This window comes from Anoplophora glabripennis, unplaced genomic scaffold (genome assembly GCF_000390285.2).
Source record: "Anoplophora glabripennis isolate ALB-LARVAE unplaced genomic scaffold, Agla_2.0 scaffold265, whole genome shotgun sequence".
In the NCBI taxonomy this organism is placed as follows: Eukaryota; Metazoa; Arthropoda; class Insecta; order Coleoptera; family Cerambycidae; genus Anoplophora; species Anoplophora glabripennis.
Window position 1 is genome coordinate 70,355 of NW_019416597.1, and position 25,116 is coordinate 95,470.

The following is a 25,116-nucleotide window of genomic DNA, read 5'->3' on the forward strand; positions in this document are numbered from 1 at the left end:
TTTTTTTTTATATGTACAGCACTGAATTGAAAATATTTAGTGGTTTACACGATAAAATTTTAAAAACGGATTGTTTGTAGCAGAACAATATAATATTATAGCTAAATTAAGGAAGCATCTGACAGTAGTGATTAATGACTCATTAATCACTGCCGTGATTAATGGGTATTATTAAGGTCGAGCAAACAGACGTATAATGGGTACATTATACAATAGTCGTGGATAAAGTTATACAAAAAATGATATGGGGGCGGAGTCAGAATTATTAGGGGAGACTGGTGAAATATTTATATATTTAATTTACTAACTTTGTATCGGATATAAAAATATGGCCAGACCTGTATACGATATGCGAAATACTAGGTCTCCCAATATTCCATATAATGGAGTTGTCACAGTTTACTGCGATCAAAATAAGCGGGTTTAAATTTACCTCTATCCTATGTTTTTTTATAAGAACTGTTCAAAATGACCACCGTTTACTGTTATACAGAAATTAATTCTACGCAAAAAATTAAAATGCACCCTTCTCAATATTTCTTTATTCTGCAAATTGTGAACAGCATCGTCAGTTTTGTTGTCTCTCGCTATCAATACTCCCAGCGTACACTTTCTGTGTTAAGGCTCCCCAAAAAGATTTAAGTCAGGTGAATGTGGTGGCCAGTGAATTGGAGTATCGTGCTCCCTGCCCTGATGGATATCTGTTCGTATGTACCGCAAAATATTAGCGATAATGCAGCTACAGCTAGAGAAAATTTATCACTTGTTAAATCAAGACCATCGCACCACAAAGAATATTAAATACTTTTTGAATGGAAATCAGAAATAAAACAATAGTAATGTTTTATTTTATTTGATTTCAGTCAATGTTTTCGACTAAACTATTTATATTAGTTCGAAAAATATTCTCCAAATACCTTGTCGACCAAATATTTCGTTACGAAATCCACATTAATTGTTAACGAAAAGACATTTCCAATTTTTCCCGCTCTATATCATTTTTGAAAATGAATTCTAAAGATAGGTTCCGAAGTATTGGAAGGACATCATACTCCACCTTGTATTAATAAAACTGCAGATGAGATTTATCTCTTACTTGAAGTAGCTTTGGTGATGAGTGTTTCTGGAGGATTAAGAAGGGATGAGTCTAAAAAAAATACTGTGAATGATATAGGAGACACAGGTACCTGTTTGCTAGTTAAAACACCAACAACTAAAACTAGTGCTTCAAAGGGTTTACTGTAGTAGAGGAAGAGGAAATGGGTGGTTTGAAACTGGTCAGGAACTATATTTCATTGAGCCCAAATGAAATAAAAGAATGAAGATTTTTCCTTAGATACAGAAATAGTCAATGCAACCGTCCAGACTGTTCGTAAAATTTAATAATTTAAAATAGTTGCAATTAGATAACGCAAATGAATAAACTGGAGATTGTTTAAGAAGAACTTCATTAACACTTTTTGATTAAGGCTGGTGCATAATTCGATACTCTGAAAATACATATGAAGTGGAAAAGCTCATCTATGGAATAAGGATACGTAGAGGAAAGCATCTCCTTTAGGAACAAAGTATCCCTTATGATTTTAGATATAGTTACGGCATCAGATGAATTATCTTTGGGTTGTTAAAGCACCTAGTGATCAAGTTTTTTCTTCAGGAGTTTCAAGAAGCTCAGAAAAGTTGGGGTCATTATTTTTTATAAATTCTGGACTTCATTCAGACTTCTACAAGCCTAGAAGTTATAACACTCTTTCATTACTTCCAAGGTTTTCCTTGTATACACATCTTTAGAATATGTTATATTGTTGACACTCATATTTTCTTTATGACTTTCACATATTTTACGATACCAACTAGAATTTTCATTATTTTCTTTCAGTTTCTTCGGTAATTGTTTTCTTTTGCAGTGCTCCATTTTGTCTTTCTTCCTTCTACTTGTTACAATCTATAAATTTTACTTTTTTAGTTTCTTTCCCTAAAACAATTTTTCTCTTCCTTTAACGCTATAGGAGGCGTCTTTCCTGTCAACCTACATTTGTCTACAATTAATTTCGATAGTAATTTTAGTCCAATAAAATTTTTTGTAAGTGACAACGGAAATTATCTTCATTTTGTATAAATGAAAGGACTATTAATGTTTCATTTTGCTATTGTAGGTACGAACGTTTGATTGATATATATTTCTAGTATGTTGCTACAAACAAAATCCATAAATTTAAGAAAATTATGAAAAAGTAATGAGAAAATCTATGGAAATTAATTTCAGAGCACTGATATATCTGCTTTAGTTGAATTTTTCTTTGGGAGAGTTACTTAACGATTGCCACAAAAATGAACTATAATTAGTTAACTTGATTTCATCCGACTCTAATTTTCATCCAAAGATACCCTGTATAAAAACCAGGGGAAACAAACCGTACCACCTACGAGAGTAGTAGTAACAGGTCGTCTTTCCCACAAGTCAGTCAAATTCATAGCCAGGCCATTGAGGATTTCCATTTGTCAATCAGCGGGCGGTCAATGACAGTTCCTTATCTGCCACTTCTCGTAGCCCACTTGATTTGTCAAATTTTAAATATGTCACTTGCATAATTGCAGTAATTTATCCAAATTCCAATTATCAATTGAAAAATATGCCGGCCGTCCGACCGGTAGTTTAGATTAGGGGTGGGTTCGGAGGTAACAAATTTATTTTGTGACAATTTTGCGGATGTGTCAATTTATCTGTCGATACAGATCTCAGACTGGCAAGGTATATTTTAATAACAAACGTACATAAGTGTTGTAAGGCGATTGTATTTTTGAAAGAGGTGTTACGGCAGTTTGAAAAATGTGTCAATGCGTGTAAATTTAATCACTAAAAATGAGTGGAGATTAAAAAATTGAGATGCCGCCAATAATCTGACAATAATAAAACTACAACAGGCCACAAATTTATATCAAAAATATAGTTTCAGCATATTTTTTGCTGTCAATGCGAACGAAGCATAGAATATAAAAAATTGCAGTCTTGCTTTGTGTGACACACTGACTTTTCGAATGTACTTAATTAGTTTTTTGTACCAAGACAAATTACACGAGTCTCGCCACGATAAGTACACATCCTTTAAGCGGTAAAAAGTTAGTTTATAGTGTCATAGGAAGGATGGTTTAAAGAGATTTAATGAAACAAATTGCAGTCCATCATATTCCAAGCGTGGCCAAAAATTACTGCTAGAAAGTGTCGAGGTAAACAGGGAGTTTCTAATTCAAACGGTTGTGTGCCCAGAACTACGGTTTTCTTCAGTTCATGAAGTTGCTATTATACGGGGTGTTTAATGAGCGACAGGTCTTGATAAAAGAAGCTGAGTGAGTTTTTAACTGAAGTTAAAAATTTACCCTGCGTTTTCTTTTTATGAGAAGACGTTTATGCAGTGTATAGAGGGTAGTATTAAAAAATATTTCAGTGGATGATTCTTCACGCGATTTTAAAAGTACATATTGACGTAATGCCCTAAAATGTCTCTTTTCCAAAGTATCGTACGGTTGGAATGAATTTTTCCCCTTTTCTTAATATCTAAATAATGGAATGTTTTCAAGTTTTCAACGATTAGACTGCCATGTTTAGTGTAAACTCAAAGGAGGAGGGTCAATAAGGTCTGTTTTCGGTCCTATCAGAAATTGATCCTAAATATGTTTTTTTAACCTAAAGCCACAATATTAAATCGATTCTAGGCAAAACGGATTAAACCTCTCCACCCGAAACACTCAAAAACTCTTAATAACGTAATAAAACCATTTTTTTACATCTGATGCACAGAATCATGTAAATAACATTTTTAGTGTACAAATTAAGTAAAATATATTTGCTCATAGTCATAAAAAAACTTTTACCTCTGCCCCTTTCACCCTTTTCCCCCTTCTACGTAACCCCTGAAAGATACTGAAGAATATCAAAGAGATTTCACAAAAACATTTATCTGTCAGTCTATAAACAATATTGAACTGTTTCTAGTTTAAAAATAGGTCAATCCACCTCCTTCCATTCGACCGTCTTCTTCTTCCTTATTTTACTGTTATAAACAGGCACAAAAATAGGGTTTAAGTATAATATTTTTTGTTACAGTGCTGGTTTAAACTGAGCCCCCTTGCCTCTTACTGATTGGGGTGCTGCTTTAAGGCGAGTCCCCTTACCTCTCACTGATTGGGGTGCTGGTTAAAATTGAGTCCCCTTGCCTCTCACTGATTGGGATGCTAGTTTAAAGTGAGTCCCCTTGCCTCTAATTGATTGGGGTGTTAGCAGGTTTACTGATAGCTAAATCTAGTAGAATACTATTTTTTCTAGACCTTTAAATAAAAGTTTTCATATGAAATTGAATTTCTTTTATATTCAATTCTTTACTTTAGTGTATTTTAGCGGTTATGCAATTACCTCACCGGGGGCATAGACAATTATAAAAAAATGTTTTTAAAAATAATATGCACGGCACTGATATTTTTAGTTTTGAATTATTAAACATGAATTTATTGAACTTCTGCTAATAACAGTAAATGAACATGAAAGTGCATGTTAATACCGTAAAATTTTTTTTGTAAAATACTTATAGTTTCCGAGAAAAAAAATGATTGAAGTTGTAATATTTTCAACCTTTACATTGCTGGCCTACTGTGTAGTCTCTAGCATCATTTGCGTTGTGCGATGTGCGCAATGCGCTTTCTCTCCACGTGGTCCCAGGCTGTTCCGAATACTGAAATCCGATGTTAGTATTTACGTTTTTACGATAGTGTTTACATTAGTTTTTAAGCGTCAAAAATGGGTTACGTGTATAGATAGCAACTCGGAAGTTGATGGATATCGTTTTAAATTATGGTGAAGCAAAACAACATTTGTGTTATGGTGAAGCAAGATAACATTTGTGTTAGTTCGTAGAAACTGGGTAGGACGGGCCCAAATGTGTTTACACGTCGGTGGACAAAATTTTGAACAGTTGTTGTAACATCAGGTATGTCAAATTATTTTGTTAATTAAAACTACAAACTACTCCTGTACTTTCAATTTTATTATTATTATTTTTTTTGATAAGGTCTGTATCACCCTGTATAATGCAAATAAGAAATTTTGTGTCTTACAACATATACTGGCCAGGTTCCGGTCCTGGTTATTGAACTGCAAGGCAACAGGGTAGACGTTCAATTACGTTATTTGATGGGTTCGCAGAGGTCTGGATAACTGGCTTCCCTGGATTTTGTCCGTCCCCGTCTTTGGGTTGTAGTCACTTCGGAACTGGTGATGGACTTGTAGTTTAACGGGGTGGTGTGATTTTGCATTTCGCATTTTTTATTTTCCAAAATCAGAAACTGCGGTAATTTTTTCAACTTTGCAGCTTGTGGTCGGAGGCTGCTCTGTCGGCAGCATCGGCTTATGGCCTCTGTGTTTGAGTCGGCTGGGAGTCGGCTTCTTTGAGAACTTTGGTGGGAATTTTAGAAACAGAGGCAAAAATCGTACACCAGGGTACAATGAATGTTTTTGTGAAGTGAATACAGACTTTTTCACAATAAAACGTAAACTATTCGTAATTAATCGTTTCGGAATCCAGTTATAATTTTTGCATTCGTAATTCGAATCAACCGTTATTACATTTCGATAAATTACCCTTCCAATTTTCCGGTTTTTGAATCGTACGGCAACCGCTGGTTCGAACGAATCGCACATGTACCGAACGAATTCTTTTGCATTACCATAACTAAGCAACAGTGAAATATCTACATTGTTTTCTCTAGATAGGGATCTCTGTCTTTGCTTAATTAAATAAGTAATAGTTGTTTATATGACTGGGTATCATGATTAGAATATTTATTTTTGAGCGAACATGTGCTTTGCGTTAATAACTCGCATGAAAAATTCACAGTTTTCCATGCGCTGTACTGTCTGGGCGAGATTGCATACGGAGATTAGATTGCACACTTGAGGACTGTTTTTTTTTTTTCAACAGGTGCCGTGTCTAATAGCTGCATTTTATGTTCTTTATGGTTCGAAGATATGAGTTTGACGTGGCAGTAAAATGGATTAGTTTATTTTTAAGAATGAAAAGCTGTGATCAAAATGATATAATTAGTGGAAAACATAGTGAATACACATGGTGTCCCAATTTAAGCCCACTGTTTCATAGGATCGTTTTTTATACCTATTTTTATATGCACAGGGTGATTCTAAAATATGTGCCAAACTTATACAGCGGAAACTAGAGGCTAAGATAGATTATTTCAGCCTAATTTACCTAGATACCAAAATGCGTCCCCAATCAGTTGTCAAATTCCACAAATACTTGGGTAAAAAATTAGTAAATGTCAAAGAGGTTTAAGTTAACGAATAAAAAAAAATATCTGGAAAACTAAACAAGAACCCGTTATCAGTTTCTTTTTTTCGGTTTCGATTTGGGACACCAAGTAGACCAGACCCGCGGAACCAGCGACGAACCGTGCCCCGCTTATTTCCGAACTGTTTTTCAGCACAACTGAATATCTGTCCGCTTTTTGCCAATAGGTGGTTCGATCGGGTTGTTGAGCACAAATTGCCTTCGATTGCAACATCGGTTTCGGGCGTTTCGTGGTGTGGATATGTTGGCCACCGAGCTAGGATGGGTCGGAAGCGTAAAGAGAGTTAACGCTTGTGTAGTTGGGCTGTTTCCGGTTCCGGTAGATGAGCGCCGTTTGTAGATGGGCCGATAATCCCTCGTGGGTCCGCCGATACTGCGCCGTCTTCTTTCTTTCCTTTGTGCCGAGTATCTTCGGCTGACGCGCCGGGTCACCGAACACCATGGGCGGCCCCGGCATTTTTTTCTGGGAGATTTTTTGCTTTTCTTGCTGTCGTTGATTCGAGTAAGGTCGGGAACTTTTTTGGCGAATTACGGCGAAATTATTGTTGAATAGGTAAAGGGTAATCCATATTTTCTTTTTATCACTATTTATTTCTTTGATATATTATTTAATTAATTTCCCGATAATTAAAACCAATAGATTTTTTTTTCAGTTTTATCCCTATTCTAGGATATAGGTCAATAACCATCTCCACATAAAATATAATGTTTTATTAATAATAAAAGAGTCATATCTAAAAAAGGAATAACATATTTAATTAAATATATTTGACAAAATTAAAAATATTGTCAAAGTTGTTGATATTTATAATTAATAGTTACGTTTATTTTTCGTGAAGTTTATTTTAATATACATTGATCAAGACATATTAGCACGCACATTATGTCCCACATATTTTTTAAAAAGGTTTCTAATTTAAAAACTTCATTTAATATTTATCTAAGTATATACATACAAAAAAAATCTAAAGTCAGTACAAAGAAGTTAGGGGCTTTTTTGAAGTACAAATAAGACATTTTCTTCCTATAAACTTTGTCCACAAATGCTTAATTTTCGATATACAGGACGTTAAAGTTTCTTATTATTTTTTTATTTTTTAGAAATAATTTCCTAATAAATTTGAATGTTGGCATAAAACTTAGGGTACGTGAGTTTTTTTAGGATGCTAAATTTAAATAAGTCATTGGTTTTGGCGCTGCTTATAGAGGGCGCCACCTATAAGGGTACCCTTGAATTAAATTGGACTAACTTCTTTACTACCCTGTATATTGACGTTTCATATTAGTGCGTTTATTCCACTATCAATTTTAAGCAAAAAAGGTATACGTGGTCGAAATCTCTCAAGCCAACTGTTTCCGAGATATTGGCTGATGAAAAGTTAAATGCACACCATATTTTCAAATTTTATCGACTATTTACCGTGAAAAATTTTAAAATTTATTTTCACTATACCTATAATCAGTAATGCAATGATTTTGAACTCTAGCTCCTTAAATATTTTTCATACAACTAACCGTTTTCGAGAAAATCACTGCTGACTAGTGACAATACTACCGTTTAGTCTTTAATTTTTTAAATGTTATTTGATTTATTATTTGGGTGTGACAATTGAATTACACAGTCCGTTAAATTATTAATCAAACTTTTTTATACGTAGTGGATAAAATTAAAATAAAATTTGAGTTTTATAAACCAGTTTGTTTCAATAATACCTACCATTATTATTATAGCAAATAGTTAAATCAAGAAAATTAATAAATACTATTGTTATATTCTGTCTGAGTAATAAATTGAATAATAGGATGAAAATTGTGCAACTTATTTTTTCATATGATCAACTTTTATTTTTGGAATACAGTTGTCAACACATCTTTTACAAAAACTAGGAAAAAAATTAATTTTTGTAAATCATTATTTTATAAATCTTCTTGTTGTAGAAGTAGGCGATTCCATTGTATGATCGAAATTTTGAGTATTAAATTTATTGTTACTTGTAAAATACGTAGAATTAAAAAAAAAATTAACGCATGAACAAAATTTTTTGATTCAACGGGGTGGAGTAATTGTCCAATTATAGGAATATTTGTATAATGTAATTTTTGGAAATAAATTGTTTCTTTATAATTCACAAAAATGCTAAGAATCTTTTATATGATATTTTGAAAGATTGTAGGTAGCTGCAAAAATATTACTAATAGATCCAAAAAAAAATTTCCATTGTATGAGGTTAATTGTTTTTGTTTTTATTACGAAAATACAGTTAATTAATTTATTTATTTTGTTTTGTATTTTTACAGTTGGATCGACTTTTTCATCTTTGTAAGTTGTATTAATTATTACGTATTCTTTGAAATCTGAATGGACAAAAATTTCGGCATTTCAGAAACATGAATTAAAAAATTTATTGCCAAAAAAAATATATTATTTTTAGGAAAACCACCCCATACCTATATTTTTTGCAAAAAATACAATTGGATGTGCACATTATTAAAAACGAATAATGAATAAAATACTGAGTTTTTATTTCATTGACTTTTACAAAACTTTTTTACACTGGAAAGTATGTTAAAAAATGCCACATTTCGAAAATGCCTGCTCGAAGTCACCTCTTATACCTAGCTAGCGCAGTGAGATATAACAAGATATCTAAAAGTTACATGCTTAGTTATTGTTGTCACTATATATTTTTAGTACTTAATTTTCGACGAAATAATAAATCATTTTTCTGTTAAGTGGTTACAATAACATAGTATCTACATTATATCGATAAGTAACGTTCAATCAAAAATTCTTGAAACGACATAATGTAGTTGTGTTATAATTAAATAGATAATCAACTCATTTATATTAATTAAAAATTTATCTGACGCTGAACTTAATCTTTATGATGATTTTTGTTGAACAAGGAATGTAAGAAATAAACGTATTTTTTATATTATTTATTTTTAGAGACCTAGTTCAGGATTATAAACTTCGGAAATATCAGATATGTGTATGTGACTAATAATAGTTCGTAACGGAGTTTCTGGAATAAGGACACCACTGCCTGAAAAGTTTCACAATTTTCTCTATCCACCATGCCAACATAACATATATCATCGCGCTTTAAATAAACAGGAAAGACTTATAGGAATGTTAAATGTGTCCTTTGTATCCCTACAACGACGTTTATGACGTCTCTTCATTAATTAACATTCAACGTCTACCCGTGCACAGACGTAGGTACTCACAGGACAGAAAAGGGAAACTTGTTGAAAGTGAGATGTTCAACTTGGCTCTGAATGTCAATTTGACTTGAATTCGTTCAATATTTTGTGTTTTACGATAAACAATAGGTAAGTTTCGTGAAAATGCAGTGCAGTGTCGTCAATTTTTTTACAAAGGGGCATAATGCTTCCACAAACGTCATATTTCTTTATTTTCTCCAGATTGATAGCAATAAGATAAAAAAAAATATTTCATGCGAAATGCACGGTTAACATTAACATTAACTGTTTTTAGAGAGTGAGAAAAACTTAAAAAACTTGAAAATTAAAAAAAATGTTAATTTAATAATAATGTTTCCACAAACGTTACGAACGAATAGTAGCACTATACAGAGTGTTCCATTAATATTGCGAAAGAATTCAGGGGGAGTTTCCTTGACCAAAAATAAGAAAGAAGGTTCCTATAAACCTACGTCCGAAAATGTTTCGTTTCGGAGATACGGGGTGTTGAAATTTAGAGAAAATATCGCATAATTAGAAAAACATATGACACCTAACAAAAGCAGTGACGTCTCATATGTTTACTTATTAATATCAACAGGAGTGAGTCCCCAGACGCCGCAGGAATAGATAAAATAAATCAAATTACGTCAGAAGACGTCTACCGTTTTTATAAACAAACATACCAAATTTCAAAAAATTCGGAATTAGAGTTCTCCAGATATTAGTAAAAATCTTGTATTTTTTCCAAATTTCAACACCCTGTATCTCCTAAACGAAGCATTTTCAGACATAGATTAATAGGAACTTTTTTTTCTTATTTTTGGTCAAGGAAACTCCCCCTGAATTTTTTCGCAATATTAATGGGACGCCCTGTATAAGGGCAAAACTCTTATCATATTTCTTTATTTTCTCCGGATTGATAGCAATAAGATAAAAAAATAAAAAAAAAATTATTGCATGCAAAATGCGTGGTAAATGACATGAATTGTTTTTAGAGTGACAAAAACTTAAAAAAAATCTTGAAAATTAAAAAAAATGTTAATTTAATAATAATTCTTCCACAAACGTTACAAACGAATAGTAGCACTATATAAGATAAAAAAAATAAAAAAACTAATTTATTTCAGGCAAAATGTACGGTAAATGACACATTAATTGTTTTTAGAGAGTGAGAAAAACTTAAATAAACTTGAAAATTAAAAAAAAATGTTAATTTGTCCAGAAGCAAATTTTATAAGTACATATTTGAAAAATAATTGTCACTAAAATTACAGTATACAACACAATATAAAAAAATATGTGTTTTTAATTACAGAAATATGGACATCTTAAAAAGGAATATAGACAAATATTTTTTTGTATTACCATTCTAGGAAAAAGTTAAGTAAAGTAATTTTATTTATATCAAAACTTGCATTAAAAACGTGTATGTACAGGGTCGGAAAGTACCGATGGTCCATCTGCCGTTACGTGAGAGCGATAAAGAAAGTCATAGAAATTCGTGCGATAGAGAAAGATGGCTATAATGAAGGCGTCTAATATCCACTGCCCATTTCGCCCTTCCACAAATAAGAAGTGGATCTTATTTGTAGAAGGGCGAAACGGACGGTAACTATGAGACGCCTTCATTATAGCCATCCTTCTCTATCGCATGGATTTCTATGTCTTACTTTATCGCTCTCACGTAAGGCAGATGGACCATCGGCACTTTCCGAACCTGTATATATCATAGACGTCTATCAGTAGAAGTTTTGACGCTTATATTTTACAAGTCTCTAAGGAAACACCACAAAAATAATACAGGATTTGATTTGTGCATCATTTTCATTCCGAAGAGTTGGCAGCATGAGCGAGTGAAGATCCTAAATATTCATCACAAGTACGAAGAGTATGTAGCTGAGAATGTGCGCAAATTACGTAGGATTTTCGGTAGAAAGAATGCCCAGAATGAAACAACAAAAAGATTAGTTGCCAGATTTGAACAAACATGTTCGGTTGCAGGCAACAAAATTGGGATGAACATTGGGATGAAATAAAAAAAAAATATTTCAACTATGGACTATTTATAGTCTGGAAAATAGCTGCGAATATTAAGAAAAATCAGAATATTTCACTTCTTCTTACAACTACAGTGAAAATAAACACAGTTAAAGTTAAATTAAATGAAACATGTGCATAAAATGGAAATTTGGCTTAGAAATTATAACCTCATCATTCGTTCTGTATCTAAAATATCTTTTATCTACTGATCTAAATGGTTCAACGCTAACAGTAAAGCAAAGATGGTTATCGTTTGTCTAAAATAATTACCTTTACAGACTACATTATAGACTAACTTGAATGTGATGTTTTACTTATCTGTAATAATTTCAAATATCGATGAGGTTAGATCCTCAGAGTTTGCTTGTACGCGTGGTAGGAATTAGAAAGCATATTTCCTTTACTCCTTCCTTTATTGGTATTAATTACGAACGGCGTATTGCCCGCCTTCTTATGTGGTGAGTCTAATGACACATGCCAACTTGCAGATCGAAAGATAAATTTTATTAAACTGATATCGATCTGGATGCCATTACGAAGAGTCACCTCTTGAAATCATTAATTGAAGGTATTAAATTATTATCTTTGTTAACTACATCCGAGGAATAGTTAATTAAGTTTTGTTTCAAATAAATCAAAATATTTTAGAAATTCTTTATTTATTCCAAAGGATCAAAATAAAATAAATATATAGGAAATTTTCATATTAAATCTCAAAAGTGAATTTATTAAAATGGATTTATAACAAACAGATCTATTTTAACCCATGTCTTAGATATTTCTGGACAGGTTGATGTAGTTTACACAAATCTGTAGTCTTTGACAGGTTGGATCACGGGATTCTCCTTCCTAAGTTATCAAATTTTGACATGTTGATTATCTTTTTTGAATATTACCTGTCTAAGAGATCACTGAAAATTCAGTATCGTGGTTTTACATTGACTGAAACTGTTGCTACTTAGGGAGTACCTCAGGGTTCAGTTCTTGGCCCGTTCTAATCCTAAACGTTCATTAATGACGCTTGTGACAAATTTCTGACTAATGTTCTCTTGTATGCAGACGATTTGAAGCTATTTACTCCAGTTACATCTGTTGATGATTGTGTGGTATTTCAAAAAGTGGTGTCAAAATTGCCACTGAACATATCAAAATGTAGTATTAAGACACACAACAAGAATTAAGCCTATAAGATAAGTTTACGGACATGATATAGGTATAGAAATTGTGCCAGGTTGCGCTGATTTAAATATTTGGGTTTAACTTTTGATACGAAATTAACTTTTACACATGAACTGCATTATATCTAGTGCTAATAAAAGTATTGGTTTGTTATAATTTATAACAAATGCTAAGCATATCTAAATAAATTATAGAAGGTTCCAAAAACTGTTAAATATATTATCGGAACACTATGTGAAATAAACGGTACATTACAATTTATTTGCAGCTAATACACATAATTTTATCAAATGTTGTTGTTGGAAAAATATTCTTTCAATTTCTTGTCATATAATGAAACAAAAAGAACTACGTAATCTTGATGTTCTGAGCTGTCCTAAAGAAAAAATTATGGTTAACAGCAAATGAAGAAAAATAAATTCCATATACCATACGCGCCTAAAGTATGGAATAAATTCAGTAAAAACGAAACAATTTTTTTTGGGAAAAATCCTCGAACAGGTCGATTTTTAATTTAAAAAATACATATTTCAGCATAAATGGCGATTTTCAACCGTCACTTGTTTTCGAGTAATAACGTCATCGACATTTTTTTTAAATAGCAACCCCCTATTTTTTTTCTTGATTCTGAAAGATCGTTTCATTGTCGATCCGACAGCGTTTTCGAGAAAATGACTATTAAATGTTAGAAAACGTAAATTATATTCAATAAATAAAATAACAATTCCTATGTCAAGCAAAAACAATTCATTAAGTTTTCTACCTAAATTAAGTGTTAAATGTTAAAAATTACTGCAAGCGCTGGAACAAGGCCATTTTGTAAAAACTCTAAATATCTTTCTCCTGTAAAAGCTCCTTCAAAGAAGAAAGGCCCTACTATTCTGTTGTCAACTATTCCAGCCCACACATTTAATTTCTGTGGGTGTTGGGTATGTGTCTCTGCCATCCAATGAGGATTTTTCCGACTCCAATACCTGCAAGTTTGACGGTTCGCTGTACTATTGAGACAAAACGTGGCCTCGTCTGAAAAAAGTATTTGCCGGTGTAAATCTCTATTTACTTGACATAAATCCATCATAATTTCACAAAAGTGTAAGCGGCGGTCGGGATCGTCTTCATTGAGTTCCTGCACAAGTTGAATTTTGTAGGGATGATATTTTTCCTGCCTCAGGATACGTAGCACTGTGGTCTGACTAATTTCATTGTTTAATGCAACCAATCGTGAAGTATTATGAGGATTATCTACCATACTTATCAAAATGTTCTGTTTGTGATCTTCACTAACGCTTGGACGTCCAGGTTTTGGAATATCTACAACATTGCCAGTTTCTCTAAATTTAGATTCTATCTTACTGACTGTTGATTGGCTGATACGGCGATCTGGATGTTTTTCATTAAATAAATCGCAAACTTCCTGCTGCGTTCTAGTCTTATCCCCGCATCCGATAAGAATTAAAATTTCAATTCTTTGTGTGACAGTTAAATGTGCCATAATACTTTAAATTCAACAATAATTTTTATATCGCTTACAATACTTAGAAAGTCGGTATGACAGTGACACTTTGTAAAGATTTACACCTACGTGATCCATAAAAAATTTCAGACATTTCGAAAAACTAAATTTGATAACGTTTTTGCTTTATTTTAATTGATTTGGGTTTTCTAACATTCAATCGTCATTTACTCGAAAACTTTCCTATGTAAGATGGCAACATTTTAATACTGTCGGATCGACAATGAAACGATCTTTCAGAATCAAGAAAAAGAAAATAGGGGGTTGCTATTTAAAAAAAATGTTGTTGACGTCATTAATCAAAAACAAATGACAGTTGAGAATCGCCTTTTATGCTAAAATATGTATTTTTTAAATTAAAAATCGACCTGTTCGAGGATTTTCCCCAAAAAAAATTTGTTTCGTTTCTACTAAATTTATTCCACACTTTAGGCGCGTACGGTATACCTATCTAGTTAAAATTATGCAGATAAATTCATTTTTTTTTCGCAGAAACAATTTCATTCAAGTAATTCATGAAATGTACTGCAGATAACTACAAAACAAATGAATACATTTCCCCAGACGGTGGAGCAAAAAAAAGCTTACAGTTAAAGATGAACTTTGCCTGATATATGAGGTGAGTCGCCCTAGCTAATGTGTTAATAATTATAAAGTAGCACATTTTTATTTAATTACGGAGCAGCTTCCGTTGTTTTAGTTCTCAGGGTAGAGATTTAGCATTTCAAACGAACAATAAGGACTTACGTAAGTAAAACTAGGTCCACGTTAGATTGTACTGTAATAACAGTTCTTACATTTCTAGAAAAATATGTTAATTTATGTATTTTGCTGTTTGCCAAGAATTTTTATTGGAGGATAATTATAGTTACTAAAAGGTAGTTAGATTTTCACGGATTGGGCAACGTAGGAGCGTGTGTTCAGGTTTTACGTTACAATGCGGGTTTATCTCAGCAACTTGATGAATGTTTCAGTTATTCAAAAAATGTTTAACTTAAGTAAATTTGTACAGGCTACTGTCGTTTTTCCTACAGTACGTATATTTTTATTGCTTTGAATATACGAAAATAAGTATTTGCTAATTCATTAATAAAGTATAAGTTCAACTGAAGAAGAATATATTGCATCCTGTCTTGTACACATATAATTTTTCAATTAAAGTTAAATATGCAATGAATGAAAATTACTTTTGGAGAACTTGCAGATTGCTATGTATTTTATTTGTTCGACAATTGCAGTTTTGCATTAATTACAATTAATTATTTATTAATTTTTAAATTAAAATAAAAAGTCGCATTAAGAAATTGGATTCCATTACCAAAATTAATAAAATTGTGTTCAGTTTATTTGTGTTTCACAAAACTTACAAAGGGGCCTCATTTTTTTGTGAGCCAACATTCTATCAGTATCCGCTATTACCGTAGAACAAGCAGTGATAGAAGCAGCGTCAGTATTGTTGTTCAAAGTTTTCGTCCCAATTTTAATTTTCTGTTGAAGGGAATCTTCGACATATCCTTCAGCTACTTTGTAGCTTTTCTTCTCTCTCTATTTGGAGCTCTCTGTAGCTCCAAAATGTTTTGAAAAGGAGATGTCTGGCACTACGATCTGCTAAAAAAGTACATGGCTGATGAATTTTCCAGTTTCAGGAATCTCACACTTAAGAAACATAGAAGAATTTGGGATGTTACTTTATTTTTTAAAAAGCTTTCCTAAACCGATATTTTTAATTAACTGCGAACCTCCAAATGGATGGCTTTCTCTTTACAGCTTTTAAGGAAATATTACAATTCTCTCTTGCATTTGCTCACTAAAATGTTCGTTTTTTAGTAAAAAAACAAAATATACTTGCTTGTTTGCAATTTATTAAAGAAATATTAAATACATTTACAAAAACTATTGGAATTGTCGACCTTCAGCTTCATTATAAGCTTCCATTCTGTGACGTATTGATTGTGTGTGACGTGTGACGAACAGGTTTAAAAATATCTGGAATCTCTCGAATTGTCCCATAAGACGATTCAGTAATTTCTCCATTTGTAAGAAAGGACTTTTTCAAGCAGTGTTGGCAAATTCTCCTCAAGAAGTCTGCGATAAGTTTCTCCAACCAACTTGACTGGAAGAAAGAATGGGCCAAACAAAAAGTCGCACGTAATTGATAAGTAATTGCTCAGAAAATTCATTATGGCATCCCTAAAGAAGTTGTCTTTATCGGTAAAAACGACTTGTGGAAAAAAATTAAGGATTGTACCCTACTCTTTGTTGCATCTGTAGACGCAGACACTTTACATGAAAAATCGATGAGTAAAAAAGTTCTTGCACACGCTGAATATGATAGAAGTAAAAAGATTTGAGAATGCTCCAAACTATTTATGTATGAACAATCTTCCTAGTGCTTGTGTAGGGCTATCTTCAATTTCTTCCATTTGAGGAGTAACTGTTTGAGGGTGTCCTTTTTCAGCGGTGTATTTAAATCACAGTAAATTGTATACGAAAATACCAGTTGTACTAAATGACAAGAGAGACAACTGTTGACAGCAAATCGTTGAGGAAGAATTATTTGGAAAAGGAAAAGAATGTTTACAATAAAGTCTGTAAAGACTTGGTAATTTTTTTTGTAATGCACAAGTACACTCTGTATATCTGTTGGTAAACAGCTCCCTCTATTTTTATTGGTACTTAACTTCAACCCGATATTTTTTAATTTCTTGTTAAATTTTCGTCATAAATTAGAGTTTTACAGTAACATTTACCACTAACAACATCGATCGCTTCCAAAAAGCAAGCAATAACCTCACCATGCGACACCTACGGTGGTTATTAAATGCATGAAGGTACAGGTTAAAACCCTTACACCTGTTCCGTGACGTCAGGTGGTACTTCCTGTTCTCACGAGATTTCATCGCGCCGAAATAATTACATCCGAAGCGGACATCGCGCTCTTTCCTCCACTAGATACCACAGTCTCGTGGGCAGTGCCTAGGGAGGGTTGGAAGGGTTGAAATTAAATGGGAGAAAAATAAAAACAACCCTAATGTAGCTATTACTTTAATGGAGAGTAAATGCTAGTGTTTTGTACCATTTTTTTAAAGAAGATCTTAAGTATACAATACATGTATGTTCGAATGTATAGGGTCAAATTCTTAAAAATTTCCCCACCTCTATGACAGAAATTAAATAATTATAAAGTGCTTGAGGTATTTTTTTTTTGGTAAATTTTCTGAGCCATGCTTATCAAATACAAATTTGAATTTGAAGTGGCGATATGAAAAACAAGTTTCCAAAAAGTAAATTTAATTACTATCATTTGTTACAAATAACATCGGGTCGATGTTATTTGTAATAATGCCTTATTTTAACATTATATTATTATTAGAAAAACAGCAGTAACTACAGAAATAATATGCATTAGAAGTAAATAAATAAACATTACAACAAAAGGAATAAATTTAAAAATCCAGAAGTGGGATAAAAATTCAGTGGCATATAAAGAGTGACCGCAAAAAACCTGTGAATTTCGCCCGTTTTTTCACAATTCGCAGAGAACTAAAGAAAATAGATAAAAATATGTTTTTGGTCGCAAATTACTTGTCGTAAAAAACTGAAATGAGCATAGTTTTTAGTATTTTGAAAATTTTAAAAATCACCCCTACTTAGAGGTTGAAAAAGTGTCTAAAATGAAGAATTTTAATATTACCAATTGATATAAAAACTATTAGCATGTGAATTATTTTAATATATTTTTTTTGAATTTTTAGAATTATTTCTGATATTCTCTATTTTTGGGGGATGATTCCACCCCTGAGCGCGCTTAAGAGTGGATTTTCTAATTCAACATGCTTATTTCAGTCATAAGAATAAATCTTTCTTTGTATCAAGAATTATTCGATAGAAAAATTCACATGCTAATAATTTTTATATTTATTGGTAATATTCAATTCTTCATTTTGGGCGTCTAAAAGCTATGCTCATCTTTTTTACGACGAGTAATTTGAGACCAAAACATATTTTTATCTATTTTCTTTAGTTCTCTGCGAATTGTGATAAAACGGGCGATTTTTAGAGCTATTTTGTTTTTATTATTTATTTTAGACTACAAAAAAACAATTCGATTTTTTTCCAAATGAAATGGAGTAGATATTTTCTTTCAAGTGCAATTTAAAATCAACTGAATTTATCGATCTTGCACCATATTCAGTAGCATTGAAATTTTAACGTTCTTAATGACAATATCCCCTAATACCTCTGCCACTGGTTCTGTAAGAGTCTTGATATTACAGTATTTTATGGAAATTTGACTCAAATCACCAAATTTAGTTTTCATTTTTTAAAGTTTTAAGTGCTAATTGTGTATTTTCAATGTGCCAACTTCCCCTTGTGATTTCCAAAATGAATGTTTATTTCATAATATTATTAATGATAACAAAAAACTATAATAGTTTCTGCAAACTTTAACTTTAACCACCGTGTCCACCTAGTGCGCTAAGTCCAATATCTAGGTTAATAAAAGATATAACTTAATTTTTTTTCTACAGAGTTGCCTACTTTCTCGAGCTGCACAAAATGAAAATATATTTGCATATACAGGGTGTTGTAATTTTTTTTAATGGAAACATATTTTTATGGCATTATCTAATTCTACGTGAAAAATTAACGGGACTTTGTGTTATGATCCCTATTAAAATATTGATAGTTTTCGAGATAATAGAATTTTCATTCTTTTTTCTTATGTTTCGTCACTTCTAGTAGTTGACATAACTATGATTGTATGACAGCTAGAAATTATTTTTTTTCAGGAACTGTACAGTGAGGATGGCTCTTTCAAAAAACCTATCAAAAGTTGACCTGCGATATACAGGGGGCAAAAAAAATCGTGCCAAACCTGATAATTTAAAATTTGAAAAATCTCAACTTTTTCAAATAGAACACCCTATGTTTTATGATTTCATTAGATGCCTTTCTGTAGACCCTACAATTTTTAATAGCTTTCCCTATACCTAAGTTGCGTAGTTTTTGCAAAAAAAAACCTTTTTTATATAAAATACCGGATTTGCGCAGTTCTTTTGTCGAGAAAAATATTGTAAGGGTATTTATTTGAAGTTAGCTTGCGACTATGAGTATTCTTTCTTCAAAATTATATTCGTCCAAACTTTTTAATCTCCAATTTCACTACTAACTTTCCTAACTACGGTAACAGTGCTTGATTTTCAATATGATACGGATGAAACTTCTTTTTCAATATTTTATTTGTCAAGCTTTTTAACTCCAACTAATTTCCTGGCACTAATATATGGGTTTTCAACAGCAGACGCCACAACTTTAAACTAAATATTATCGTTGTTACACTCATGTCTCCTGGTAGTTTTCTCATAATTCGCATTTGCTGTTCATTCAAACCTTTCCTTCACATTTTCAAAACAGTGAGAATCTCTGTAAATTTGGATTATTTGCTTTGTAAGTACGTGCTGCTAGCAAACAATTCCCATATTTTGCTAATTCTTAATCACTTGTAGCGATTTTATGTTTTTTTGATTTTATTTACAAATAAATGGTAACTTTCCATAAAGACTTATTTATTAAACTCAAATATCTAAATTTTTCAGTTATTAATTTTTATTTTAAATAGTGTAGCTAGACAACTAATAAATTTAATAAAAATACAATATTTTTCAATATTTACAATACAATTTACAATTTACCTTACAATATTTTTTCCGACAAAGGAACGTGCGTAAATCCGGTATTTTATATAAAAAAGGTTTTTTTTTGCAAAAACTACGCAACTTAGGTATAGGGAAAGCTATTAAAAATTGTAGGGTCTACAGAAAGGCATCTAATGAAATCATAAAACATAGGGTGTTCTATTTGAAAAAGTTGAGATTTTTCAAATTTTAAATGATCAGGTTTGGTACGATTTTTTTGGCCCCCTGTATATCGCAGGTCAACTTTTGATACGTTTTTTGAAAAAGCCACCCTCTCTGTACAGTTCCTGAAAAAAAAAATAATTTCTAGCTGTCATACAATCATAATTATGTCAACTAGTAGAAGTGACGCAACATAAGAAAAAAAAATGAAAAGTCGATTATCTAGAAAACTATCAATATTTTAATAGGGATCATAACACAAAGTCCCGTTAATTTTTCACGTAGAATTCGATAATGCCATAAAAATATAGGTTTCCATTTAAAAAAATTAAGTTGGTACCTGCCCAGGAAAAACTGAAACCCTGTATATGCAAATATATTTTCATTTTGTGCAGCTAGATATTGGACTTACGCGCACTAGGTGGACACGGTGTAATAATATATTTTTTGAGTATTAAGACTTATTTATATTTATTTTACTTAAAAGTAATTGGCGTTCGTGTTAAGTTCGGAAATGTAGGGATAAAAAATGTTTTATGTTCATAGCGTAAGTCGACGTTCACACGCCACTGGCTGCAGCTCCTCACACATTTTTTTAAGTTTAACACAGGCGAGTAAACACGTCCCATAATGAGGGTGGTTAACTACACATAAACTTCTTTGTTGTTGCAGTTTCTGCTCGATGTCGATTTTTGTTATGACTGGCACTGAAGAGGCGTGTATCAGTGGTGGTTTATAGCTGATGCAGCGGGTAGTTAATATTAATTGCTACCTATGGTAGGTAATTCGGTGGAATATCTTTAAATATTTGTCTCATTAAATCTCAATTATGCTACACGTTTTTATAGACATAGATGTATTGATACTTTCAAAATAATTCATTCATTCAACATGTTTTTCTTATAGAAAATGGTTCATTATACCAGTCTTTCAAGTTTTTTTCAACTGTAAAATCACAAGAGCTTTTCTTTTTACCGGAAAAAATTCTCTTTGTTACGAAATAATTCTGCCAATCAGTAATTTTACGAGAAAAACTGACATGAAAAAATCGTGAGACCGAAGGTCGAACGATTTTGTGAAATGCCAGTTTTTCGATAAATTGTTTGGTTTGGTGTACCTACTGATTTCAATATTTTGTTGTCTAGTTTCCGTACACGTTGAATATTCCTTCTGACTTATTCTACCCGAGGATCGTAAATCGTCAAAAAAAATTTTAGATAAAAATTGTAGGATATTAAGAAACCAATATTAGTGACCTTGGATTTGACTTTGAACTTAAGCTTCAGGGTCAAACGAAGGACAACTTGAGGATATTAAACGAAACACCCTAATGTTTCAAGTAAAATTTGTAGGATCTTCATTGACAAATTAGATGGTGACCTTGGATATAAAGCTACCTATAAGTTGCAGGGTCAAATTAAGGTCAACTTAATATCAAATGGAATACATATTATTTTTTATGTCAGTAACGAATACGGCTCCAAGTTTTATGTCGAAAACTGGGATCAAACAGTTTTCCAGAATGTCCTTGCAAGTCACTTGAAGGTCAAATTAGTTTTTCACAAAAAATTATGGTTATGATCAAGGCCAAATACAACCATCGTATTGGTTTCGTGAAATCCTACAACATTTATATGAAACATTTTTGAAAAGCTAGGTGGGAGTAGGAGTTTTGGGACACCCGGTATAATAGAAATGGTAACAAATTAGTAAAGCGATAAGCTTTCCAGATTCTTATTACTTTTTGTAGAAATAATTACCTTTTTAACTAAAACACAAACTACTAAATGGAGATCAATCTAGAGATCTGCATTTAAGATAAAAAAATTACAAAAGATAGGTAAAAAAGACTAAAATGAGTATTCTCTCAGGTAATATTCGAAATTATGGAGATTTTGAAGTTAATATAGCTACAATATATTTATAAATTTAACACAAAATACAAACTGAAACATTTTTTTAAACACCTTTTTCTGCTTTGAGTTAAGAAAATTGACATTTTCATTAGTTAAATTATCTGTGTAGGTATAGATATTAAAACTGTCTTTGATATGCGATATGAAACTTTAATTGATTTGAGAAGGTATATTAGACATTTTCATTTATTTATTATAATTACCTATGACACAAGATCATCTATTACATTTTTCAAATTATGTAATGTATGAGCAGAAATTTAGGTATATTTCCTTAATCATACAAATTAAAATATCTTCAAAAAACCCATATCATTTATTATAACTCTGCCCGTCACTTTTCTTCTATATATAGATATATTTAAATATAAAACACGTTGTTTCATTACAAAATACGTAATTTTTATTACGTTGTAATAAAAAAAATCGGTCATTATTCTATTGCGACTTAGAAACGTTTGAAGATCATTTCTTAGAAATATATTAATGTTTGATGATCCTAGAAGCGGGAGATAAAGTTCTATTTTTTTAATTTTCGGTGTTTGGTTAAAAAGTTATAGGGCAATTCTCAAAAAAATCTGCCCCTCCTATTCTTTTTACCTTTAGGTATATCTGGGGAAAATGGTAAAGATCAAAGTTGTAGGAAATGTATAAAAAACAACAGACTTGTGATTACATTTAGTTGCTTTGCCGGTTTGCTCAATATTGTGGTTTATTTATTGACCCTCACAAGTCAAGGTTGCCATATTTACAGTTTTCCGTTATTAAATTTATTAAACATTCTTTCTATGGGAGAATCTGAAAGATAAAGTAAACAAAAAAAGATCTAAGAATTTGTATGACCTAAAGAACACGCTGTATATTCCACAAAACAATAGTAATATTATTTTAGATTTTAATTGATTTTAATTCAATTCTTAACCGTCATTTGTTTGTGAGTGATGACGTCATCAATTCTTTTTTATATGGCAACATAAAAATATAAAAAATTACAATGTCGCTTAAAAAAACCACAAACAAATGGTTACTAAGAATTGAAAGTAATATCAAAATGTTTATTGTCATCAGTCANATAAAAATATAAAAAATTACAATGTCGCTTAAAAAAAACACAAACAAATGGTTACTAAAAATTGAAAGTAATATCAAAATTTTTGTTGTCATCAGTCAATCTCTGTATTTTTTCAAAGAAAAACAAAAATTGCTAATTGCTATTGCTATTGAATTTATTCCATAGGTAATTTAATCACTTGTGTTGCTCTGTTGCTCATATCAGTCTATACTTTTTTATTATTGCTTCTTATATTTTTATTTTACTTTAAAAGTACCTAATTCAAATTAGTTTTAAGAATTTTTAACAAAAGTCACATACAGTATGATAGAAATGTATGAAATAAAATTACATATTTAAAAAATGTACATATAAATATTCAAATAATTATACCGTTGGATAGACGATTAAGAGACCTTTCAAATGAGGTGTCTCATGACCCCTGTTAGTATTTAAAAAAATCGTTGATTACGCCATTACGGCAACATTGGTAACGGTTCTTAAATGTATATCACAAGATGGCCTTTCAAAATTTAAAATTGACCTATTTGCATTGCATTTGCATCGTACTGAATAATTACACTAAATACAGGATATCCTAACCAATAACAGCCTCCCTGATTATACAGTACGCGCCTAAAGTATGGAATAAATTCAGTAAAAACGAAACAATTTTTTTTTGGGAAAAATCCTGGAACAGCTCGATTTTTAATTTTAAAAATACATATTTTAGTATAAAAGGCGATTTTCAACCGTCTTTTGTTTTCGAGTAATGACGTCATCGACATTTTTTTTAAATAGCAACCCTCTATTTTTTTCTTGATTCTAAAAGATCGTTTCATTGTCGATCCGACAGTATTAAAATGTTGCCATCTTACATAGGAAAGTTTTCGAGTAAATGACGATTGAATGTTAGAAAACCCAAATCAATTAAAATAAAACAAAAACGTTATCAAATTTAGTTTTTCGAAATGCCTGAAGTTTTTTATGGATCACGTAGGTGTAAATCTTTACAAAGTGTCACTGTCATGCCGACTTTCTAAGTATTGTAAGCGATATAAAAATTATTGTTGAATTTAAAGTATTATGGCACATTTAACTGTCACACAAAGAATTGAAATTTTAATTCTTATCGGATGCGGGGATAAGACTAGAACGCAGCAAAAAGTTTGCGATTTATTTAATGAAAAACATCCACATCGCCGTATCAGCCAATCAACAGTCAGTATGATAGAATCTAAATTTAGAGAAACTGGCAATGTTGTAGATATTCCAAAATCTGGACGTCCAAGCGTTACTGAAGATCACAAACAGAACATTTTGATAAGTATGGTAGATAATCCTCATAATACTTCACGATTGGTTGCATTAAACAATGAAATTAGTCAGACCACAATGCTACGTATCCTGAGGGAGGAAAAATATCATCCCTACAAAATTCGACTTGTGCAGGAACTCAATGAAGACGATCCCGACCGCCGCTTACAATTTTGTGAAATTATGATGGATTTGTGTAAAGTAAATAGAGATTTCATTGGCAAATACTTTTTTCAGACGAGGCCACGTTTTGTCTCAATGGTACAGTGAACCGTCAAACTTGCATGTATTGGAGTCGAGAAAATCCTCATTGGATGGCAGAGACACATACCCAACACCCACAGAAATTAAATGTGTGGGCTGGAATAATTGACAACAGAATAGTAGAGCTTTTCTTCTTTGAAGGAACCCTTACAGGAGAAAGATATTTAGAGTTTTTACAAAATGACTTTGTTCCAGCACTTGCAGTAATTTTTCCTAATGATAATGACCCTGATATTCCTGACGACACCATATGGTTCCTGCAAGACGGTGCACACTATGCGCGCCCTGTTCGAGATTTTCTGGACAAATGTTTTCCTAGGAGGTGGATCGGCAGACGAGGACCGATGGAGTGACCCGCGAGATCCCCAGATCTTACACCCCTGGACTATTTCTTATGGGGCTACTTAAA